The sequence below is a fragment of the Ochotona curzoniae genome, unplaced genomic scaffold, assembly GCF_017591425.1.
Source record: "Ochotona curzoniae isolate NIBS_2020 unplaced genomic scaffold, NIBS_Ocur_1.0 scaffold_4505, whole genome shotgun sequence".
Lineage (NCBI taxonomy): Eukaryota > Metazoa > Chordata > Mammalia > Lagomorpha > Ochotonidae > Ochotona > Ochotona curzoniae.
The window spans coordinates 42,257,362-42,279,955 of record NW_024467118.1 but is presented as its reverse complement, the minus strand read 5'-3'; the positions used below and the strand labels follow the sequence as shown (position 1 = coordinate 42,279,955).

Sequence of the window (22,594 nt, the reverse complement as noted above, 5' to 3'; positions counted from 1 at the left end):
ACACACACACAGAGGAACCAAGCCAAAATGGTTTCTCTGTAGTTATAACATTTGTTTAAATTCCTTCTATCTGGTTCATTCAAACATATAAGCTTATATATTAAAGTTAATAGAAATCTTGTCTGAAAACAAAATTCTCACAGGTATTTAAAGAGCTCCGAGTTACTACAAAAATCAGTAAATGGTTTCAATGAAACACATTTTAAAAAATCAATTATCTTATATACCTATGATCAGGTCCCTGACGGTTTCAAGTTGGTTCATGTTCTGCTGTGTAGCTTTCCATTATTCTAGCTTTTCATATATAACAGCATGACTCTTTAGTAGCAGCCCACAGCAAATTCAGTACTTTTATTCTCATTGCCCTTGACAGATAAAATCAGAGTTTAATATTTAATATAACCAGATATTTATGTACAATATCTCTATGGCACAATTTCTCTTATTACTTCTGTTCTTTAAAACTCAAGTAATCTATCTTGCATAGTAACTAGTCTTACTTTGCCAGTTACTTTACTAAAAATTAATTTGCTTTAAATTGTTGAAAATTCCTGAAAGCAAGCTACTGAACAATAAAGGAATAACACCTCATACCAGAACAAAGAGGGTCTAAATAACATCTAAAACATCCTATTAAAACATTCAGCGTATGATGGACTGAATGTGCCCCTCATAACTAGCATGTATATATCTTATCAAATTTTAAATTAATTTGAGGCTTTTATAATTTTTTTTTTGGTTTATTTGAAACACCAGGAGACAGAGAGTAATCTTCTATCTACTCATTTATTTACCAAAATATGATTGTGGTCAAAGCCGAAGCAGGTCAAAGTCAAGAGCTGGAAGCCAATGTAGTTGGTACAAACCCTACAGAGCCACCACCTGCAGCCTGTCAGAGCGCACAACACAAGAAGCTGAATCCAGGGTCAGAACCAACACTTGGACTCAATAACTGATATGGCATGCAGAAAACGTAACCTCTGTACCAATCTCATGTTAGGGCACAAGATATTTGGGAGGTAATTCGATCAGAAATGAGATCCGTACTTTGAAAAAGGGATCTCAGGAGCGCCTTCTCATCCTGTTCCAAAGCAGAATGAGTGAATATAATGAGAGGACAGCAATCTGCAACCTGGAAGAAGGCCCTCACAAGGAACCAATCATGCCGACACCTTAATCTCAGACTTCTCACACCTCAGCATTACAGTACGTAAATGTGTACTGTTTAGGCAACCCAAACTATGATATTTGCACTTGAGAATATCTGCACTTGACTGTTCTGACATATGCAACTCCCGAGAGAGGCTCATTCAGTGTGGTGGTTAAGACACTCAAATCCCAGGTGGAGTGCTCAGGTTCAATGACTGCCTCTGGGGAAGCAGCAGTAATGGCTCAAGTGTCTGGCTTGTTACCATGGACACAAAAGACTAATTCAGGTCTGGAGGGATGGCTCAGTGGCTAAATCCTCACTTTCCACATGCTGGGTGGGATTCTTATCCCTGCTGCTCCACTTCCCATCCCACTCGCTGCTTGTGGCCTGGGAGAGCAGTGGACATTGGCCCAAAGCCTTGGGACTCTGCACCCTTTGCATTTGTGAGACCTAGAGGAAGCTCCTGGCTCCTTGAATTAGAATGGCTCAGATTCAACCGTTGCAACCACTTGCAAGATCTTTCTTTCTCTCCTTCTCTCTGTAAATATGACTTTCCAATAAAAATAAACAAATCTTTAAAAAAAAAAAAAAAAAAAAGACTGATTCAGTCCTGCCTCTGGCTCTGGAGCAGGCCTAGCCTTTGGGAACATTTGCGAAGAGAACCAGCAGATGGGAGTGTGCTTGCTCTCTGTTTCTCCCTCATTCTTCCTCACCTTCCTTTTCTCTTTGCCTCTCAAACACATTTTTTTTTATGGAAAGTCAGATATACAGAGAGGAGGAGAGACAGAAAGGAAGATCTTCCATCCGATGATTCACTCCCCAAGCGGCTGCAACAGCTGGAGCTGAGCCAATCCAAAGCCAGGAGCCAGGTCTCCCTTGCGGCTGCAGGGTCCCAAGGTTTTAGGCCATCCTCGACTGCTTTCCCAGGCCACAAGCACGGAGGTGGATGGGAAGTGGAGCTGCCAGGATTAGAACCAGTGCCCATATGAAATCCCGGTGCGTGCAAGGTGAAGACTTTAACCACTATGCTATCACGCTGGGCCCTCAAACACATCTTTAACTACCATTTCACTCCAGTTCCCTGGCAATAAGGGAAATCCAAATTAAAACATCGATGAGGTACCACCTAACACCAGTAAGATTGGCCCACATAAACAAGAACACCAACGACGCTTGCTGGCGAGGATGCGGGGAAAAGGGAACCCTACTCCACTGCTGGTGGAGCTGCAAATTGGTACAGCCTTTATGGAAATCAGTCTGGAGAACACTCAAACAACTCAAAATCTGCATACCATATGACCCAGCAATAGCACTCCTAGGAATATATCCAAAACACCTGTTTCACGACAAACCAACATGCATCCCTATGTTCATTGCAGCACAATCAGTAATTGCAAAAACATGGAAGCAACCGAAATGCCCATCAGCAGAAGATTGGATAAGAAAGCTTTGGTTCATCTACTCCATGGAATACTACTCAGCTATTAAAAAAAAAACAAAATGCAGTTCTTTGTGGCTAAATGGGCACAACTGGAAACTATAATGCTAAGGGAAATGAGCGAATCCCAAAAGATTAGATACCACATGTTTGCCTTGATTTAACCTGTAATTTTTTGTTTGGTTGTTTGTTATTTTTTGAACCTGTCATTGATACTGTCTCAACCCAGATGTTTTGAAGAATGGAACTTGCATTATTTTTAACATATTGTTTACTCAATACTATGTCAATTAATTCCATAATGTTGTATATTGATACTGAGGTTTTGTTGGGGCTTTTAACTGACCGGAACTTTACTCTGTTAGCTCTACCTTCAGACCAGAGAAGGTCTCCCCAAGAGGCCACTGAACTTATCTGGACAATAAGACGCTGGACTTTATGCTAGGTATATGCTTGCAATGAAGGAATCTCAACTGAACTTGAACTGTGGTTATGCAGCAAGGTGGAGGAATCCACTAAGGGGGGAGGGGTATGGGAGGGGTGGGGGGAATCCCCAGTGCCTATAGAACTGTATCACATAATACAATGTTAATAACAATAAAAATAAATAAATAAATAAAAATAAAAATAAAAACAAAAAAAATGCATCATTTCATCTTCCTTGGAGTAGCATACTATGAATCAAACAGGTTCCTTTTCATTTCCGGTGACAATTAATTCAGAATGTGACAGATGCCACTTAAAATTAATTCAGAATGTCAGTGACAGGTGCCACAATAATTACTAGTATTAACCATTATCATTTAAATTCCACTAGTATTTTCTCTGCTCATGTTTGCCTCACATACACTTTCTTTTTTAAAAACCACCCCTGTCTGGCAATCCTGGAGAGTATTTCACGTTTCTGAGAGGGACCCAAACATCGGGCTCACACGTACCTGGCTAGGTACTCTGCCTCTGGAGCAACAGGGCAGCTGCACCTGGGCTACATCATTGCCACTTAGGGCTTCGAGGCAGTGATGCTGCTGCGAAAGCAGGTATCAACTGTGCCTTGAAGCCACATGCTTGAAGCAGATGTTACTTTTATATTTTTCTTATGTCATAAATTTAAAAGATGGCCAACTTGTTTCCACATACTTTCATACCAGATACCATGTGTCAATTTTCTTCACATTTTTCATTTTAGAATATTTGAAATAATATAGAACTGTATAGGAAGAGTTAACCAACCATATATAGATTTAATATATTTGTATTTCTTCATGGTATACTTTATTCTCTAAGATTCATTTTTATTTATTTAAAATGTATCATTACAGCCAAAGTTGGATTGGAAGTAGAGCAGCCAGGACACAAACAGAAGCCCATATGGGATGCTGGCATTGCAAATGGAGGAATTAAACCAACTTACCACATCAGCTCCTCTGATATATTCAATGCTTTGCACACTAGAAATTTGTTGATTTCAGAAAATATTTTGATGCATATCTTTACACTTTCAAAGAATAATAAGTGAAATTCAACAACACGTACAGGTTCACCCTGCAGATGACTTGACAGTATGGGTAGGAGAGATGAGATGAGATGATTCTATGGCTTTTAACATAATGTAATCCAGACTAAGTTCTTAAAGGACTAGTGCCAAGCAGATTTAAGACTAACATTTTGCTATATTTACTTCACAAGTATTACATAATTTTATCATTTTGTGTGTGACTAGAGAGCTAACAGAGATTTGGTAGTAATGCCCTAGTGCATCTCAACTCCCACTTCTCAGTGAAGGTGCAATAAAAAGTTTAAGTGATCAGCTAAAGATCAGATCTATTTAAGTGAATTATCTAAGGAAGGTTTATAAGCCTAAGCAGTGGAACTGTGAAAAGTCAGATGGGCTAAGAGGCAGTTAGGATCTCTGGCTCCTGGTGAAGTTACCTTTTAAAGTATAAGTCTTGCTTCTACCCAATTTTACCATTCCAATAGCATGTTCTCCCTAGTTTTGCCTCTCAATTCCACTGTGGGAGAACAAAGGACAAAATCGTAGTATCAATTCCCATCACTTAGAGTTGTACAGCCCAGAAAACAGAAAATGGAGACACTAAGGCTAGTTCTTTTGAACATTTCTAGGACATGTCCATTACCTGACCTTGCTGTGATCTTATGTTCTTGGAAAGTTCTGAAGGGGAAGTGAGAGTGCTTATCACAAGATATCATCTCATCCCAAGATGAGATCTTGCTTTCTTCTTACAGCTCAGGCAGTAAGCTGATTGCCCCCAAACTGTTTTCTGCAAATGGAATGGGAAGGACCTGTTTGCTGGTTCTGCTTTTTCCCTACTAGGTGGGATGTAACTCTTGCTGCTTGGATAGTTTAAAGTGCACGATGTTTAAACAAGGTATTTGATTTCCATGCCACTACAGCTGATTGGGTCATTTGTATTGCGCATGGACATAAGCTTGGTTCATTGAATGATTCACAGAGCTCTCTTAGTTAAACGGATGATCACTGCTAAGAACCCATGAACACAGCTGATCGGGCTTCTCCCCTCTTCCATGCATGTTGGAATGGGACAGTCTACCAGTTTGATGCCAATTAGTAAATAAAGACACCACTTCCACCGTTTTCTTGGGTCTTTCCTCCTTTGGAGACCTGGGCTGCTGTCACAAGAGCAGGAGACCTCTCTCTCACTTTCTTAAATAAATCTTGCTTTGCACATTGAACAACTTCAGTGCTGTCTGTATGAAAATTCTTTCGTGTGAGCCAAGAAATAAGGTTGTTGTTGTCTTTTCCTGTCAAAGCCCTGTGATTTCCTGCAACGGAGCTGGCACTATAAAGCCTGCAACCTGCAGCACAGGCATCTCTATGGGCTCTGGTTCTTGTCTCAACTACTCTACTGTGGTTCATGTCTCTAACTTTCTGATGAAGCTCCATAGTGATAGTTTAGGGAAAGCAGGTGGTGATAGTATGAAAGTGTGTGGTTCTGCTATCCAATGAAAGGCTCAGCTGAAGACCCCCAGCTTTTGCAGCCTTCTGTATAGTGAACAAGTGGATGAAAGGTCTTTGTCTCTTCACTATCTGATCCTGGCTTTCAAATAAATAAGTAAATCTCCAAAAATTCATAGGTTTATCCAACTACAGCTTGAAAACACTGATGGGTAGGAGGGGGAGCAGAATTGTGTATGTACTAAAATTTATACACATTTTCCTTATTACTCTTCCCTAAACTATGCAGTACAGCAACTGTTTGCATAGCCTTTGCATTGCAGTATCACAAGCAACATAAAATGATTTAAGAAATAAAGAAGGATGAGTATAAGTCATACATAAATACTACATCTTTTCATACAAGGGTCTTAAGCATCCTTGGATTTTGGTCAGTGGTGGAATAGGGGTCCTAGAAGCAATCTCCAATGGGTACTAGAAAATGACTGTACTTTAATGCAGCAGAGAAGAAAAAAATTCCACCTGTCCATTTAGGATCCCAGCTTGACTCAAGAATTAACTGATATAAAATAGAAGAAAAACATTTAGTCCATACAGTTTTGCATAGCATAGGAACCCTCATAAGAAAATGAAGACCCAAAGTAGCTGTTAGAGTCATTTACTTCCACTGTGAATCTGATAAATAATGGAAGTTAAGAAGAAGAAAATTAGTGCAAGTCTTAAAAGATGATCTCTTTTAATGAGGTCTGAACAGAATTCTTTCCACCTCCACTCTTTGTCCTTGAGGATAAGAATGTCATTCCTTTTGGTTCACATAGGAATTTCATCTCCTCATTTAAGGAACTGAAAAGAGGCCAAAACAGTCTTCCACCTGCTGTTGTTTTAACTGCCTTATATTCAAAATATTCAACATAGAATACCAGATTTTTAACTCCTGCACCACCTATGCCAAGGACACTGTTTTCATTCTTTATCAAAGTTTAAGTGCAGCCTCAAGAATTATTACAACTACAGAGTATATTTGCTTGAATATATTAATTCATTTTACAGGGAATATATAAATGAGCAAAATTTAAAATTTAGTTCTTATCAAAACCACTTACACAGAAACTAACACAACTGCTACAATTTAGAAACTTTAAAAAAATGAAATGGAACAGATGTTCAATGTCATTAAGTACATGATGACAGATGAATTTAAAAAATATATAAAGCCCAGAAACATTTAAGGAAACAAAATGTAATTAACCCAGTTACAACTTAACCAGTTTAGCATAGTCTGTGCCAATGAACCTAATGACAGGGTGCTTTAGTATCAACAATACAGAACTTTCAAAATTTAATCTCCAAGAGGCAATTCAACATCAAAATTCATATTCAAGAAATAGTAAAGAATTCAATTCAGCTTGTATTAGCTTGCTGTATCACAGAAAGCAAGTCTTGAACAACATCTGTGTTTTTCTGGTGACACAACTACAATGTAGGTCTTAACGTTCTTAACCCCAAACTTACTGTGCATCTTGAAGACATCCATAGACATCCCTATAAACCTTTATCTTCAAAAAGGAACATGTCCTCTACCACCAAGAAGGAACGGAAATTTTATTTTACTTACACAGGGTAGTCTGAGAAGTGACGGCCAGTGTGAGCTTACGGACGAGCATCATCCTAGAAATAAGAAGAATATACCCCAATGAATTTTTACAATGCTTATATTTAAATACACCATGATCACTGCCAAAATATATACATTTTAAATTATTTTTCATATATGGTTATTCACACATTCAATATAGTTCATACGTACAATTCTAAAAGTCAAATTCCATGCAGTTTAAAAAAAAACCAAATTCTACATGTTAATATTTACTTCTAAAATTACAATAAATCCCATTTTTGTGTGTTTTGGAAGATTTTGTCCTTGACTAAATAAATACAGTCATTTGAAAATACATAACATACAAACAGTCCTAGAATGCTGTATTTTTCTGATAAAAATTGAGTCTCTTTTGCTTAAATTGTAGCTAATGCCATATACCTTAGGGTAAGAGATCTTTATTCAACACCAAAAGAGGAAGAAAGTAAGTTGATACACAGTTCCGTTGCTGTCTTTCCTGTCTGAAAGCTCAGAGAAACAAAGGTAACATTGTCATTGTTTTATGATTTTAACTCTGCTGGGAAGCTTCTCTAGTAAGATTCAACTGCAGGGGATGCATTTGATGAAAATCTTAAAAGCCATCGAGTGGTATAAACTGTTGACTTTTATCCTTCCCTATCATGAGTCCCTTATTCTTTGAAAGATCTTTACCTGGGAAGCTTTCAACTTCCATTGTCATGCGAAGCCTTCAATAACGAGAGATAAAACAAAATTAACTTTTCAAGGACACGGTGGTCTGGAAAGAGGAAAGTTATTTAGGAACTAAACATAAGTTCACAAATCAGTACCCCCACTGAATTTAACTTTTGTGAATGACCTATTTCTTCATTTATACTCAAGTCTGTGGGGAATTATACATGGAACTCTATTAAAAAAAACTCACAAAACCTGATCTGTATCATCGTTTCCCTATATTCACTTCTAAACTGGTTATTGCACAGTTCCATGAATTCTCAAAGACACTATAGCCAGCAGACTTTATAAATTCCATAATTGTAATGTGCTGTGAAAAATCATTGTATGAGTACTGCTCTCATTCAATGCATTTAATTTTCCTCTAGAAAAATTTTTTTCCTTTTTTCAAAAACTTTTAATTAGCATTAAAAGAGTATGTAGAGTAAAATCCAAATGTAGAGTTAAATCAACTAAAAATTAATTTTGTCAATGTCCAATTTAAGGTTGCAATGGGTAGGAAGCCAAATGTGAGGAACACTGGCCTCTGCAGACATTGATGCTAATTCTTCAGATGCTAATGACTAAAGTATCTACAGGGCTCTTGCTATATTGCCATTCTGTTAAAGGCAGATGCAACTATGAGATGCTGAAAATAAACATTAATAATAAAAATATTGAATGCAATAGAATAAAAAGCAAACCAAGAATCTTGAATTTTATGAATTTATTTATGAACATGCATTTACAAAACACCCACCTTGTAAAATGCTTTCTAATTACATTTAGCTAGCAATTCATTTTACTTCATTTTATCCCCAGAAGTTGATGGGTACATTATTATTTGTAGACTCTTAACCATTTAACCTATGAATGGAAATGCCTCAAGAGATTCTTAATGGAGGTTCAGCATTCTTTATTTCTAACAGTCCTTGAAGATTAGCATAGGTGGAAATTAAACTTATTCCTTTTAGAACCATAAATAATATTGCATAATTTTATATTAGCAATTGATTTAGGCATTTCATGAGCAACCATACAATACTTCCATGCCCTTCTTTCATCAAGCTTTTCTGAACAAGGCAAATATTTCAGTCATAATGAAAAAAGATTATAAATTTCAGAACATTTTTACAAAAGCAATTTTAAAAAATTAAGAAGAAAGCTTAGGACATATTAATCAAAATGTTCTTCAACAGATATAGAATGTAGAAGATATAAATTATACATTTATTTTTTTTAAAGATTTTTTTTTTTTATTGGAAAGGAGGATATACAGAGAGGAGAGACAGAGAGGAAGAAGTTCCGTCCCATGATTCACTCCCCAAGTGAGCCACAACGGCCGATATTATGCCGATTGAAGCCAGGAGCCTCTTCCAGATCTCCCACACGGGTGCAGGGTCCCAAAGCTTTGGGCTGTCCTCGTCTGCTTTCCCAGGCCACAGGCAGGGAGCTGGAAGGGAAGCGGGGCTGCCGGGATAGAACTTGCGCCCATATGTGATCCCGGGTGTGCAAGGCGAGGACCTTAACCACTGAGCCACCGCGCCGGGTCCTTATGCATTTATTTTTATGAAGATATTAAATTATATAATCCTAGCTACTTTATGACAAGGCAGTGACAGATCCCAGAATTCCAGAACCCACTGCAGCATGCCTTCCCTCATTCCTCCGTCAGAACAAAGAAATCAATCTGCATTCAGGAATAGCATAAGTCCTTCAAACATAAAAACAAGTGAGGGCGGAAATTAATGGACTTTTCTTTCAAATTAACTTGTATTACCCAATCAAGTATCTGCTTTTTTCACATTATAATATACACCGATTCTAACATTTTGTTGAAAGCAATAGACTCAAGTAATTGTATTTCAACATGCAAGTTTTATATTTCCTTTTTCTTTCCTTCTTTCTTTTTGACCTTTTCTCTTTTACTTTTAAAATTATGTTTGCTGGGTCCAGTGCAGTAACCCAGTGGATAAAGTCCTTGCCTTGCATACACCAGGATCCCATACAGGCACCTTCCATGGCCCAGCTGCTCTGCTTCCACATTCAGCTCCTTGCTTATAGCCTGGGAAAGCAGTAAAGTACAGCCCAAAGCCTTGGGACCCTGCACCCGCACGGGAGACCTAGAAGCAGCTCCTGGCTCCTGATCAACTCAGATCCAGCGCTGTGCGGCCACTTGGGGAGTGAATCAGCAGATAAAGATCTGTCTCTCCTTCTCTAAGTCTGCCTTCATAGTAAAAATAAACCTTAAAACAATTATGGATACTGTCTTCATTAAGAGTTCTAGCTATCTATAGCAAATAAAGTGACAAACAGCTGTTACATAAATACAGATTCAGTTTTGCGTTCAAGCTTTCACTTCAGATGGTGATAAGTAATAAAAATAAATGGAAAAAATCAAAGCATAATCAGCAATAGCCATATCGCAAACAAATGATGCCAGCATTTACCTTCACACAATTTCAGATCTAGGTCATGTCCTCGAACACTGTCCTCTTCACTGTCGCATTTGTCAAACCCTGAGGACTTGGCTCCCTCCTCTCTTTCCCTCACTATATTCCGATCATGAAACTGTTTAAATGGTCCTAACAAACAACTCTCACACTTTTCTTCTTTCCCATCTGCTTTTATTATTCCTAATCTTTCTGTTACCTGATGGTAATGCACTTTTAATTGGCTCCTTTCCTCCAAACTGTCATCTCACTTACTACCAGGATGAATTATCTAGATTTAAAATCTGCTTAGAACTTCTCAAAAATACAAGTATGCCCAAGCTCCCCACCCTATCACACACAGTGTTCTGGTGTCCTCGCGTGCCATTGCCTTTCCTGGAATCCTATGCTTCAAGGACCTACTTTTTCAGCATCTCTCCCCGACAACGACTCTGAAGTACATATTCCTCACCAAGTATTATGTATAGTATTCCATCCTTCTGTACTTCACCTTGCTGACTTCAGAATATTTTTATAAATTAGTCAAATAATTGGAGTTAAATAATCTGTCTTTTGAGCTCTTAAATTCTAAGAGTTCTTCTAAAATTCCAAACCGTTAACTCTAGTAACTCAAAACCACTGCCTTGACATTACCTATGTACATGTCGGTCATGTACAAAATTGCAAGCTGCTTCAAAGAATGAAAAGGTTCCCTTGGACACGGTAAATACAAAATAAGTTGAATTTCCTAATCACTGAATTCATTAATGATATGTTATAGAAAACCATGTGTTGCAAAAAAACTTTGAGAATATCACACTTAGATAAGAAAACAGCACGAAATATTTCACAATGCAGCAGTGAACCTTGTAAGATGAATGAAATTCATACTGGTTGCTGACCTAATTTCAAGGCGTTCCATATAAGGAAATGTGTAGTGATGAAGTAATACAGACTACCATATCAGATACAATGTAATATGCATCCCTGCTTCCACATCAAAGATGGACTCCCAATGAAACTGTTGGACATCAGTAGACAGGGGGATACTGGACTGTCTGACATTGTCTGTACCAGCAATGTTGGGGCACACTTAAATAACAGACTCCTTATGAAGGACTATACTACTGAAACGATGTGAGGAAAAAATCAGTTGGAGTGGGGAGAGGTTGGGGGTGGAAATCCTGGACTCTATGAAATCAGACCATTAAATTCAAAAGAAAAAAAATTTTTAAATGAGTAAGAAGACAAACACCCCCTCCTCCCAAAAAAAAGCTGAGATGTTATTTTTTTAATCACTTAAAAAACACAATAGGGAGAACAAATCATTTTACAAAATAGTCATGTGTGATCCAATAACATACGGTTTTGTTTTTTCTTTGAAGCTGGTCCTTTCTTCAAGACACTGGGAAACACATTGTTAATAGGAAATCTAAGCATTTTTGAAAATGTCTACCTAAAGAAAAATGTAGCGGAACCTTCATTAAAGTACATTCCTGGATACCAGTGGGAAAACACATCTTGGAGACAGGTGAGGCAATATAGTAACACTTAAATGTCAGAGGGAGATGGATCTTTTACAATAACAGCAGAATCATAGTAGTAAGTGTATATAAACTGGCACAACAGGATTTGTTGATAGCGTCTGATTAATTAAGAGTTCCAAAATGGTCTAAATTACATATGCAAAAATTTATGTTTTGCAAATATACACTGAATAACCTCAACATGCCTCTTCAATCAGTTATAAAATCTCAATAAATACACACAAATCCAAAGCCCCTGAAAGAACAAGAATGAACAGCTTGCAAGAACAAACTACATTATATAATTCTTCCTTCAGGCCTTTCCCAAGAAACAGTGGCTAATTTTTTAAAAAGATTTATTTATTTTTATTGGAAAGTCAGCTATACAGGGAGGAAGAGACACAGAGAGGAAAATCTTTCAACTGATGATTTACTCCCCAAGTGACTGCAACAGCTGGAGCTGCGTCCAGCTGAAGCCAGGAGCGAGGAGCTTGTTCCAGCTCTCCCATAAGAGTGTAGGGTCCCTAGGCCTTGGACCATCCTCTACTGCTTTCCCACACCACAAGCAGGGAGCTGGATGGGAAACGGGGCTGCCAGGACAAGAACTAGCACCCATATGGTATCCCAGCTCAAGCAAGGCAAGGACTTTAGCCACTAGGCTACCACACCAGGACCTAAAGAGTGGCTATTTACTAGTATGGCTGAGTATTGGTAAAGAGAAAATCAGACTTGTGGGAAACCTTTAGGATACTGGCTCAACTAATCTCTAGAGATCTGAAATATTAACATGGTATATAACTCGGTATGGATGCTGAGTGTATCTCGTGGGGGGCCCATTCTACTTTCCTCAGGATCTGATAGATCAACTCAGTTACTGGCAAAATTCCTACATTTGCTTACAGATGCACGGAGCAACCCCTACTATTGTAGCACAGATCAACCAAGAGACTACAGCATTCTCCTTCCTTCATAAGAGAAAACCTGAAGAAGCACTGAATCTGTGGTGGGAATCTAAACTAGTGTCACCATTCAAAACTATAATAATAAAAGGGTTTTGATCTATTCCATTTGCCCTTTTCCATTTTCCTTTGGATCTGTATAGGAAATCAATAAGACTTATAGGAGCACAATTGATTAATAAGAGCTTAAACAATATTTACTCAAGTTGAAGCTGAACAAAATAGTCTTGTAACAAAGCAAATTAAAAGCTCTGAGACTAAAAATATTTTCTTTTCTTCATCATAATAGGGAGAAAACACCAGAATAGCTTTTCATTTAGCATAGACCTTCTTCCACCCTCTTGTCTTATGCCAGCCTTACGTAGTATGTCAACCTTCTGTGTTACTTCAACCTTTGGGTCATAATTTAGTTTACAGAATTGACGGTGTCATTATTCCATATTGAAACAAGTTGCACTATTGTACTGATTATAAGTGAATGTTCACACTAAGTAGAAGTAATCAACCTAGTAGTTTCGACACGCACATGAAAAGGTTCAAGATAAACCTCATGAACATCAGCGCTCAAAGGAAACCATTACATTGTATCTTCCAAAATGAAAGGTCCTTTCCTGGGCCTTGCACTGCTTAGGACCACGAAGAATAAATGACACTTGATAGTCCTCTTTGAATTTGGCAGGCAACCTTCAAGAAATCTTGGCAACTTTCTACAAATTATCAAGCAATCTATAAGTTTACCAGTCTTCAGTGGGATCCAAGAAATATGAGGTTTTTATAATTGATAAAGTTTCAGCAAAAACTTTTGCCCCTTATGTCTTACAAATTAATGGGCCACTTAATATTTAAATATTACAGTTAATGGAGGTACCTGGTGGAGCCAATGGCAAACCCCTAGAAGAAAACAGGAAACCGTGATTGAATGACTACTGTTGAAATGTAATATTGTCAGCAGCAAACAATTCTCCTTTTTAGAAGTAGATGCAACATTCACACAGGGATTTGGCAGACTGAATGCCAGGCGTGAGAAGCCAAGTGGTCATGTACTCTGAGCCAGTCAACATTAATTCCGTGTTTATGCTTCCCAAAATGAATTATCTTCCTCTTCACATTAATAAAATGGCCTCATTATTTGTTTAGCATATAATATTTTAACTAAAGCTAAAAAGTTACACTTTTCCATAGCATCTAAATAGAGTGACAGGATTAAATTCTGTTTCATGAGTGTGAGTACAATGATGCATTGGAACTTTTAGGTCTAAATTCCTTACAGAAGAAACCACCTTGAACTACTTTCTTTCCACCTTCTTAAGGGCTCAAATTAACAAATGAGATACAGATGTCCCAGTTAGGAAAACATAGGCACTATCCTAGTGCACTATAGAGCTACAAAATAAAATGAAACTGAAAGAACCTACTTCTAAAAAGGAGAATTGTTGGCTGCTGACGATATTACATTTCAACAGTAGTCAGTCATTCAATCACAGCATGGCCTAGCAGCTCAAGTCCTCGCCTTGAACGCACTGGGATCCCATATGGGCGCCAGTTCTATCCCGGCAGCTCCACTTCCCAACCAGCTCCCTACCTGTGGCCCAGAAAAGCAGTCAAGGACGGCCCAAGGTCTTGGGACCCTGCACCCGCGTGGGAGACCTGGAAGAGGTTCCGGGTTCCCGTCTTCAGATCTGCACAGCACTGGCCGTTGCAGTCACTTGGGGAGTAAATTATCGGACGGAAAATCTTCCTCTCTGTCTCTCCTCCTCTCTGTATATCTGACTTTGTAATAAAAATAAATAAATCTTTACAAAAAAAAGAAAAAGAAGAAGAAAAGAAAAAAGTGAGGACAGAGTAGAAGTTGTAGCAAAGATAGTAGAAATTTCTTTCTGACTTTGCTCCCAGGGCAGGCATTTAGTGCAGTTGATGGAAGTCAAACACCTGCATTTTGGATCGTACCTTGGTTTGAGTTGAGGCTCAGTTCCCAGGCTGATGAGCAAACTGGAAGTCTACATATCATGGTTCACATACTTTGGTCACTATCACCCATATAGGAGACCCAGACCAAGTTCTGGGCTCTTGGTTTAAGTCTAGTTTGGCCTCGCCTCAAATGTTGCAACCATCTGAGCAGTGAACTAGTAGATGAAAGCACTCTCGCTCACTTGCTCACTCGCTCTTGCTCACTCACTATCCGGCCCTTTCCTCCATCAATCACAGCCAGCACTCCCCTGGTAAATAAACAAAACATATAACATTATAAGGAAGTGTTCTAAAATATCATAGCTAAGTTCCCTGAGGAAATGGTATAACCAGAAGAAACTTTCTACTTTGCTTTCCACGTCTAAGTAAAGGAGCCATCGGAAGCGGGAAAGGCAGAATAGAAAAGGTTAGCAGGAGAGATAGAGTGAAGATTAAATAAAGAGAATGTAATAACTAAGAGACCACAGATAATAGGAATAATTATGATGAGAATCTGGGTATGCAGGTAGCCTAATCAAAAATACCAAAAATAATTCTTTAAACAAAAATACACTTACAAGGTAGGCTTTATAAAGTAACCAATAGATCTCTTAAGAGTGTTTCTCTACTTCTTCTGTTCATCAAAAGAAACATCTTTTTGTTGTGTTGTTACAATGACGTTAGGAGATTGTGCCTTACCATTCACATTACCAAAGAACAAAAGTTCAATGCCGCTCTAATTACAATTCAGAACAGCTCTGCACCTTTTTGAAATATCAAATTGAGAATCGTTGTGGCTGGAATGGACCTTGCTAAAGAATGCTGAATTCTTTATTCTTCATTCAAATTAAGGTTTTAAAAGAGGTCATGCACAATGTAAGCACAGGAATTCTAATTGAAAACCATAAAGAACAAAATTGTTTTCTCTTCCAAATACACTTCACAAATCCTGCACATAAAGCGTGTGGTTCAAGGAGACATTTTCTAAGTCTACACAACTTAGTTAATTGGCAACAAAAACCTCTATTACGTGTTTGATTGAACTGATCTGGGCAAAACAGTAAATAGCATACACCTCAGGACCACATAAAATCAAAGCACTCCTTGTCTTAGAATACTGATTCATTCTTTATATTGGATGATACAGGCTGATTATTCATATAAATTCAGCAGGAGCCTTGAATACAAAGGAAGCACTGTATTTGGAGTCTGAGATTTCCTCTAAAAAGTCATGGTCTTTACTAACTCTTCTAATGAAAGTACACAACTCAGAATAAGAACAAAATCCACATGGCAAACCACACACAAAAAATCAGAAAAAAATAACTGTTGTTAAAGTCTAACCCTGACCCATCTACCTAATGCCCTTGAAGTCCTCAGTGGTCTTTGTACCTCTCAAAGCAAAACAATGGAATATTACAACATATCTCACATGTGAGAAAATGAGTAGGTGATCACACGAAATACACTCAAAAACAGTGTCAGATCTATGGTGATTATAAAAGGCTTCTGTTTCTCTATTCATATAGGGAAACTGTAAATGTAGCTTAACAGCACCAATAAGGTAAAATTTGATCATCTTTACAGTTTGTTTCTCCAAAGATAGTCCTCAGTGAAAACCACCTATTGGAAGTTGGGCCTTTCTATAAATCCCTTCCCTGCTAGCATAGCTCAGACCTGGTGATTGCTTCTAAATGGTCAAATACCAATCTAAGTGATGGGATGAACTACTTCTCATAAAAATTTTTCCTTCTATTTTGGTTCCCTTATTTACTTCATTCTTCAAACTAAAACAAACACTCTAACACCTTATAAAATTGGCTAGGAAGGGGGGTCCTCGTACCATGGAACTGATGTTTCTATGGTACAAGCTTGTGACTACAAGAGACATGTCGATAGTCCTAGAGGTCAATCTAAAATCTTCCTCTAACACCCCAGTTTACAGCTTATTTCCTCCTATGTGACCCAAAGTCAGAGACAAACAGCTGACAACAGATGCCAGACCTGCCAGAACACACAAAATAAGCGTGTTGTTCTAGGCTGCCAGATATTAGAGTTACTGTCACATCACAACAAAGACTAATAAACCATGCAACCCTAATGAAATATTTGTACTTGGCATAAGCAAACTATGTTTAAGTTATTGGATTCTAGGCACTTTTTAAGTACAAAAACTAATTCTTTAAATCCTACAACAACTTTATGAGGTAGATTCTTAATTGTTTTGTGGAGGAAGAAACAGACATCAGGATGATGAAACAATTTTATCAATATCTAGCATTAGAAAGCATTAAAACTAGAGTTCAAGCTTCTAACTATGATGTCACCCTGCTTCTTAGAGTGGTTAATTTCACTATTATTTAGGAATGTATCCCCAGATAGAAGACTAACAACTGAAATATTCTGATCAAATTATTGGCTAGTTTATGAGATTCTTGAATCAAAGGAAGAAAATGTAAACCTCTTCTGTGACAGTATCTACCATATGTCACAGGCTCAGGAAATATTTGTTTAAAACAATACTGAGAATCAGCATTCAGAGCACCAGTCTAATTAAAAACACCAAACAAAACAACAATACCGACTTACAGCATAGGACATTGGCAGAATTATGGATAATTCACTCTACACAAAATGAAATATCCTAAAGATCATTCTGACAATCTCACATTTAGTCTACAAAACGACCTACGTGTGGATCTTTTCAGACCTTAGGACTTGGGATGCAAGGGCACTCCATTTTATTAAAAAGACAGAGGGGACCAAGTATCATGAGCCCAAGGCATAAAAGTTTATTGTCAGCTTTTCTTACATCCAGGTCTCTAAATAACCTTCAAGAACACACAAACCTGGGAATATTTTGGCTACCAGGACACTTGGTCTTCTGGTTAGAGAGATACAGTTTACAGAGTACAGCAGCTGAAATGAGCAAGGCAGTATTCCTAAAGCACTTCCTAGTTTTCATGAACTTGCATTATTTTTCTAGGTCATGCATTACACTTGTTTGCCAAGGATAAAAGCAAGCACACAGGGGAGTGGGCAGGGAAACACTGTGGTAGAGCCTGCCATCTAAGCAGCATTCTGAGGGGGCCATTTGTGCACATGCCTTTGGGCACTTGACTCCAGGCCTTCCCAAAGACTGAGGACACTCCCAAGGTTCATAGCCCATATTAGGTCACAGCATGCACTCCTCCAAGCCCCTTACAGCCACATTTATATGTGTAAATTTTCTAGACTTTTTTCCTTTCATTTTGTATTAAGGATGCAGGAAAAAAATTAATAGCTAGTTTGAAAAAAAAAGCAATCATTGGTTACTGGAAGTAATTTGGGAATACTGGTAGCCCATCTAAAAGTTTTAATAGCATATTATTGCTGCTAACAGTCACACAAAGCCTTCTGCATTCTCTTTTTAAAGTTAAATAAACTGGTCTGGTTACATTTAAAACAAAATCACTGTCAAGTAGAGCGAGAGTCGCACTGGATCAACAAACACCTGTGGTTCATAGCGGAGATAATTATCCTTGTGAGCAAATGTCCCTTTTGAAAAAATTAATACACATAAGTTTGACTATGATAGGAAAAAGAAAGCTTCCACAGTAAAAAGATCAGGAAGAAAACAGTGAAGCAATAAACAAGAAGTTTGTGAGTTTAAAACAGTTCAAGTGGGCCCGGAAGCATAGCCTAGTGGCAAAAGTCCTAGCCTTGAATGCACCAGGATCACATATGGACGCCGGTTCTAATCCCTGCAGCTCCACTCCCCATCCAGCTCCCTGCTTGTGGCCTGGGAGGATACCCAGAAGTTCCTGGATCCTGGCTCGGATCGGCATAGCATGGACCATTGCGCTCACTTGGGGAGTGAATCTTCGGACGGAAGATCTTCCTCTCTGTCTCTTCTCCTCTCTGTATATCTTGACTTTCCAATAAATAAATAAATAAATAAATAAATAAATAATCTTAAAAAAAAAAGCAGCTCAAGCAAAAAGATGTTCTATGGTTCTGATCCTGAGACCAGGTTAATTGGTCTACTTGAACCTGCAAAATAATTTGGCTCACAGAATTAAAGGAATTCATGCACAATAGCCCCCGTGAAAAGCTGCCTTCCTTTTCAGAGAGAGCCATCCCACAAAACAGCAGGAACAAAGAAGAACCAATAAGGGAATGAGATTGGATCATAGCAGTCCATTCTATCTGATAATATATCTTTATGTTCAGGCATTTGAATTTCAAGCCTTCCTTCCCAGGGAAACCTTAAAAGCAAGTATCAGAAATAGCTCCCAAACCTACTAGGATTCATAAGTCAGTGCTTATTTTCTGTACAGTAATGAAACATTGCAGAAAAACATACAAATAAGTTGTGTATTAATCCCCAAATTGCCAATATATTTTGTGACTGCTCAGAAACATAGCATTTATTTTTATTACTGAGAGCTTCCAGAGTGAAATAGAACCTTCATAATGCATATCTTTACTTTGAATATTTATTGTTGTATTTTTGCATATACTTAAGAATTTTATCATCTGATTTTTAAAACACCACATAGGGATCATATACATGCATTGTTTGATACTAATAATTTTATGAAACAAAATTATAGATACAAAAGGGAGAATACTAAGCTTAAAAATGGAAAACAATTTATAGCCAAAGAAAAAGAAAGGCAAGCAGGGAGGTCAGCTTTTGGAAGAACTTCCATGCCTCAAAATACTAAAACCGGTTGCAAATAGTTTGATTTCTGTCAAGAAAACATTTTCCCCACTAGATGAACCCTATAAATAACTAGTACTATAAAATAATTTGATAGCTTACAAAGTACTTTTACATTTCTTTTAATACTCACATTCTTGAATAACCATGTCACAAATTAAATCATGAACAAAGGAGGGGGAGAATTTGGTGAAAGGACATGAAATTTCAGATAGAAGTAAATTTAAGAAGCATAAAACATGGTGAATATACTTAATATGCTGTTTCTTAAAATCACACTAACAGAATCAATGCAAAGTGTGCTCAACAAAAAAGGATAATTATGTGAGTTAACACGTTAGCTGTATTGATCATCCTATAACGTGCATTCAATGTACCTCAAAACTATAAGGGGGCAGGCATTTAGTGTTGCAGTTAAGACATTAGTTGTGACACCTGTCTTACACGAGTACCTGGGTTCAGGTATAGGCCCTACCTTCCGATTCCAGCTTTCTTCTAGTTCAGACCTTAAGTCACAGCAGCAGTGGCTCAAGTAATATGCCTGCCACTCTGTGGGAAACCCGGAGTGAAGTGCCAGCTCCCAACTTCCAGTTTTAGCCCTACAGCTGCTGCAGGCATGAGGAGAGTGAACCACTGTATAGCAGCTCTCTCTCTCTCTGTGCTGCCAAGATAAAGAAAAAAAAAAACACAACAGTATTTGTACATATGTTGTACACAGTAAATATGTACACAGTAATTTTATCTGTCAGTTTAAAGAGATTGCAAAAAAGTCCAAGTGACATACAGCATTTTTCAATTCCTAATGTTGTTTCTATTTCTTAATCTATAAGGCCTATTTTTTTTTTATTACTAAGGACTATTGCATGCTCAGGGAGGTATAAAACTAAAGCAGTGAGTCACTCATACCATGTCCTTTCCTTAAAATGGACAATACCAGTGACATAACTGGAGTAAAACTGCCAAATAAACCAATAAGCAAGATGGAAAAATTGTGTAATTATACTGACAACATATGTAACAAGTACCCATCTAGATGCCAGAAAAACATTTTTAAAAATTAAAATAGGAAAATATCAGTAAAGAAAGAAACCACATTCTGAAATAAATGCCTTTGTCACTATTCCAATTTCCAAATAGAAGTTCATTTTGTAACTTAGTTTTAAATAAGATGAGCACAAATTTGATAATTTGGAAATTTACTATGAAAACCATATCTGAAATATTCTATTAAAGTATCCTATACAATAGAAGCCAGATTATAAAGAAAATGCAGGATGTTCTTTATCTCTTTCACCAACACGAAACCTGTGGGAGTTGCAGCTTTGATTTTGCCATGCATAAACAGAGCATGCATATAAATTACTATGCTTTTAAGCAAGATCTTAGCAACTGTGTCCATTTTAAACAGAATTCCAAAATATCAGAATGCTAAATTGTGAAGGAATTTTTGGAAATCATAGCAAATACATTCAGAAGATACAGCAATAACTCGGGGCTATTGAAAAAAAAAAGGCAAATTATACAAGTCACTTCAGTCTTGACCTAAATTCCATGGTAGCTCTGATACTGACTCTGTACTCTGTATGGGGAAAAAAAAACATATTCCAAAACTGCTTGAAAAAGCTATCGGGCATAGTGATTTATAATAGTAGTTTTGAGCAAATGAAAATCCAACATTTTTACAGTTGAACAAAATTGGTCTTGGACAATAGGGAACCTAAAACTCATTTGGATTCACGCAGTGTTTCAAAAAACACATCTCCAGGACCTTTTACAATCAATCCAATACCTAACTGGTAGCCAGAGCCTGAATCTGAGTAGAAGCATAAGTTGACCAGACTCTGCATGCTTAAAGTCTCAGGGGTTGCACACTTGTACAAGCTATCTTTTCCTTTTCCAGTGGGATATCTGAAGGAGATCCGTTGGCAATTACAATAATCCAAGACACATTTCACAAAAGCATGAAGTTTCACTATCTGTGACATTACATCCTAACTCATTCTATTACTGAAGTGATTGTATACGTTTCCCCCAACAGACCAAATGTAATTCAGGAAGCACAGCCATCAATTAACATTTACACCTTGTGCACAGATAAGACAATAGCTATCATTTTAGTTTTCTAATGGGGGCTGAGGAGGGATGAAAATCATAAGGCATAGAGCTTTAGGGATTTAAGCATGCATTTTTTTTTCATATTACCAAAAATATATTTCAGGATGTGTGAGGCCACCAAAACCAGACCTCCAATATCGTAGGATATTGAAGCAGATGCTCTTCCAAGCTAACAGTGAAAAATGCTCTCTAATAGCTAGGTCAACTTCACAATACTATTCTTACTCTTTTCTTGGCCCATACTATCTATTTATTCCTGAAATAGGCACAGAGAGCACCACATCATTGTAAAAGTGATACAGCATAAAGAATATCTAACTTTTGTCCCTTTACCAGAGAGAGTTGCAACAGAAGCTAATAGGAACAAAACTGGATAAGGGGCAACCCGGTCTGATAAAAGACAGAATGATCCTCCCTAGGCAGCTTAATATTGTACAGAGGCTTCTAAGTCCTCACATGGCACAGAAGGATATCAAAGTTCCTAGGCTGGATTCAGGAAATCCAGTTAACATTGCCTTTTAGCCCGAACACATGGTTAGAATACAATAGATGGTTTTCATTTCCTATTATAAAGTCACACACTATTTTGGGATTTGACCCAACTATTCAGAAATTTTGTACTTTTCCAATAAAGATAAACAGGGACTTTTTCTATTATCAACACAGGTTTACACTTCCAAAATTGATTAAACATTTCATTCCTTATACTAGGCTAAATAAGATTTCTCTTATGTTTTCCTATCTTTCTCAGGAACGCTTTCTTTTTTGCTCATCATGTCACAACAGAAAAGTTAGTGTTTTAAGAGGTTGTAAGCAATCACAGTGACTACACCTTAAACCCTGGAGAGTTCTACGTTCAAAAATATTTTATAATAGTTGCAGAAAAATGAGTATGATGTAATATCAATGTACAAATGCCTTTGACCCAGTGCTCTCCCTCTTTCATATTTCTCTTCTGAAATTGCTCAATTGAAACAGTAGAAATGCGTAAGTCATAAATAAGCATTTAAGCAATAACAACGTGCAAATGCTAACAAACTCTAAAAATTTATTAAAAG

At 37.5% G+C, this 22,594-nt stretch overlaps 1 long non-coding RNA gene across 1 annotated transcript in view; it reads right to left on the bottom strand.

Annotated features, from left to right (window-relative positions):
* The window catches only part of LOC121146828, a 156,460-nt gene extending 136,332 nt beyond the window's left edge, over positions 1–20,128 (bottom strand). The window contains exons 1-2 of the long non-coding RNA XR_005882253.1: positions 19,897–20,128; positions 7,139–7,191 (exon numbers count right to left, since the gene is read on the bottom strand). This is a non-coding gene — a long non-coding RNA (uncharacterized LOC121146828). The remainder of the gene's footprint in view (positions 1–7,138; positions 7,192–19,896) is intronic.
* Between the last annotated feature and the right edge of the window lie 2,466 nt (positions 20,129–22,594).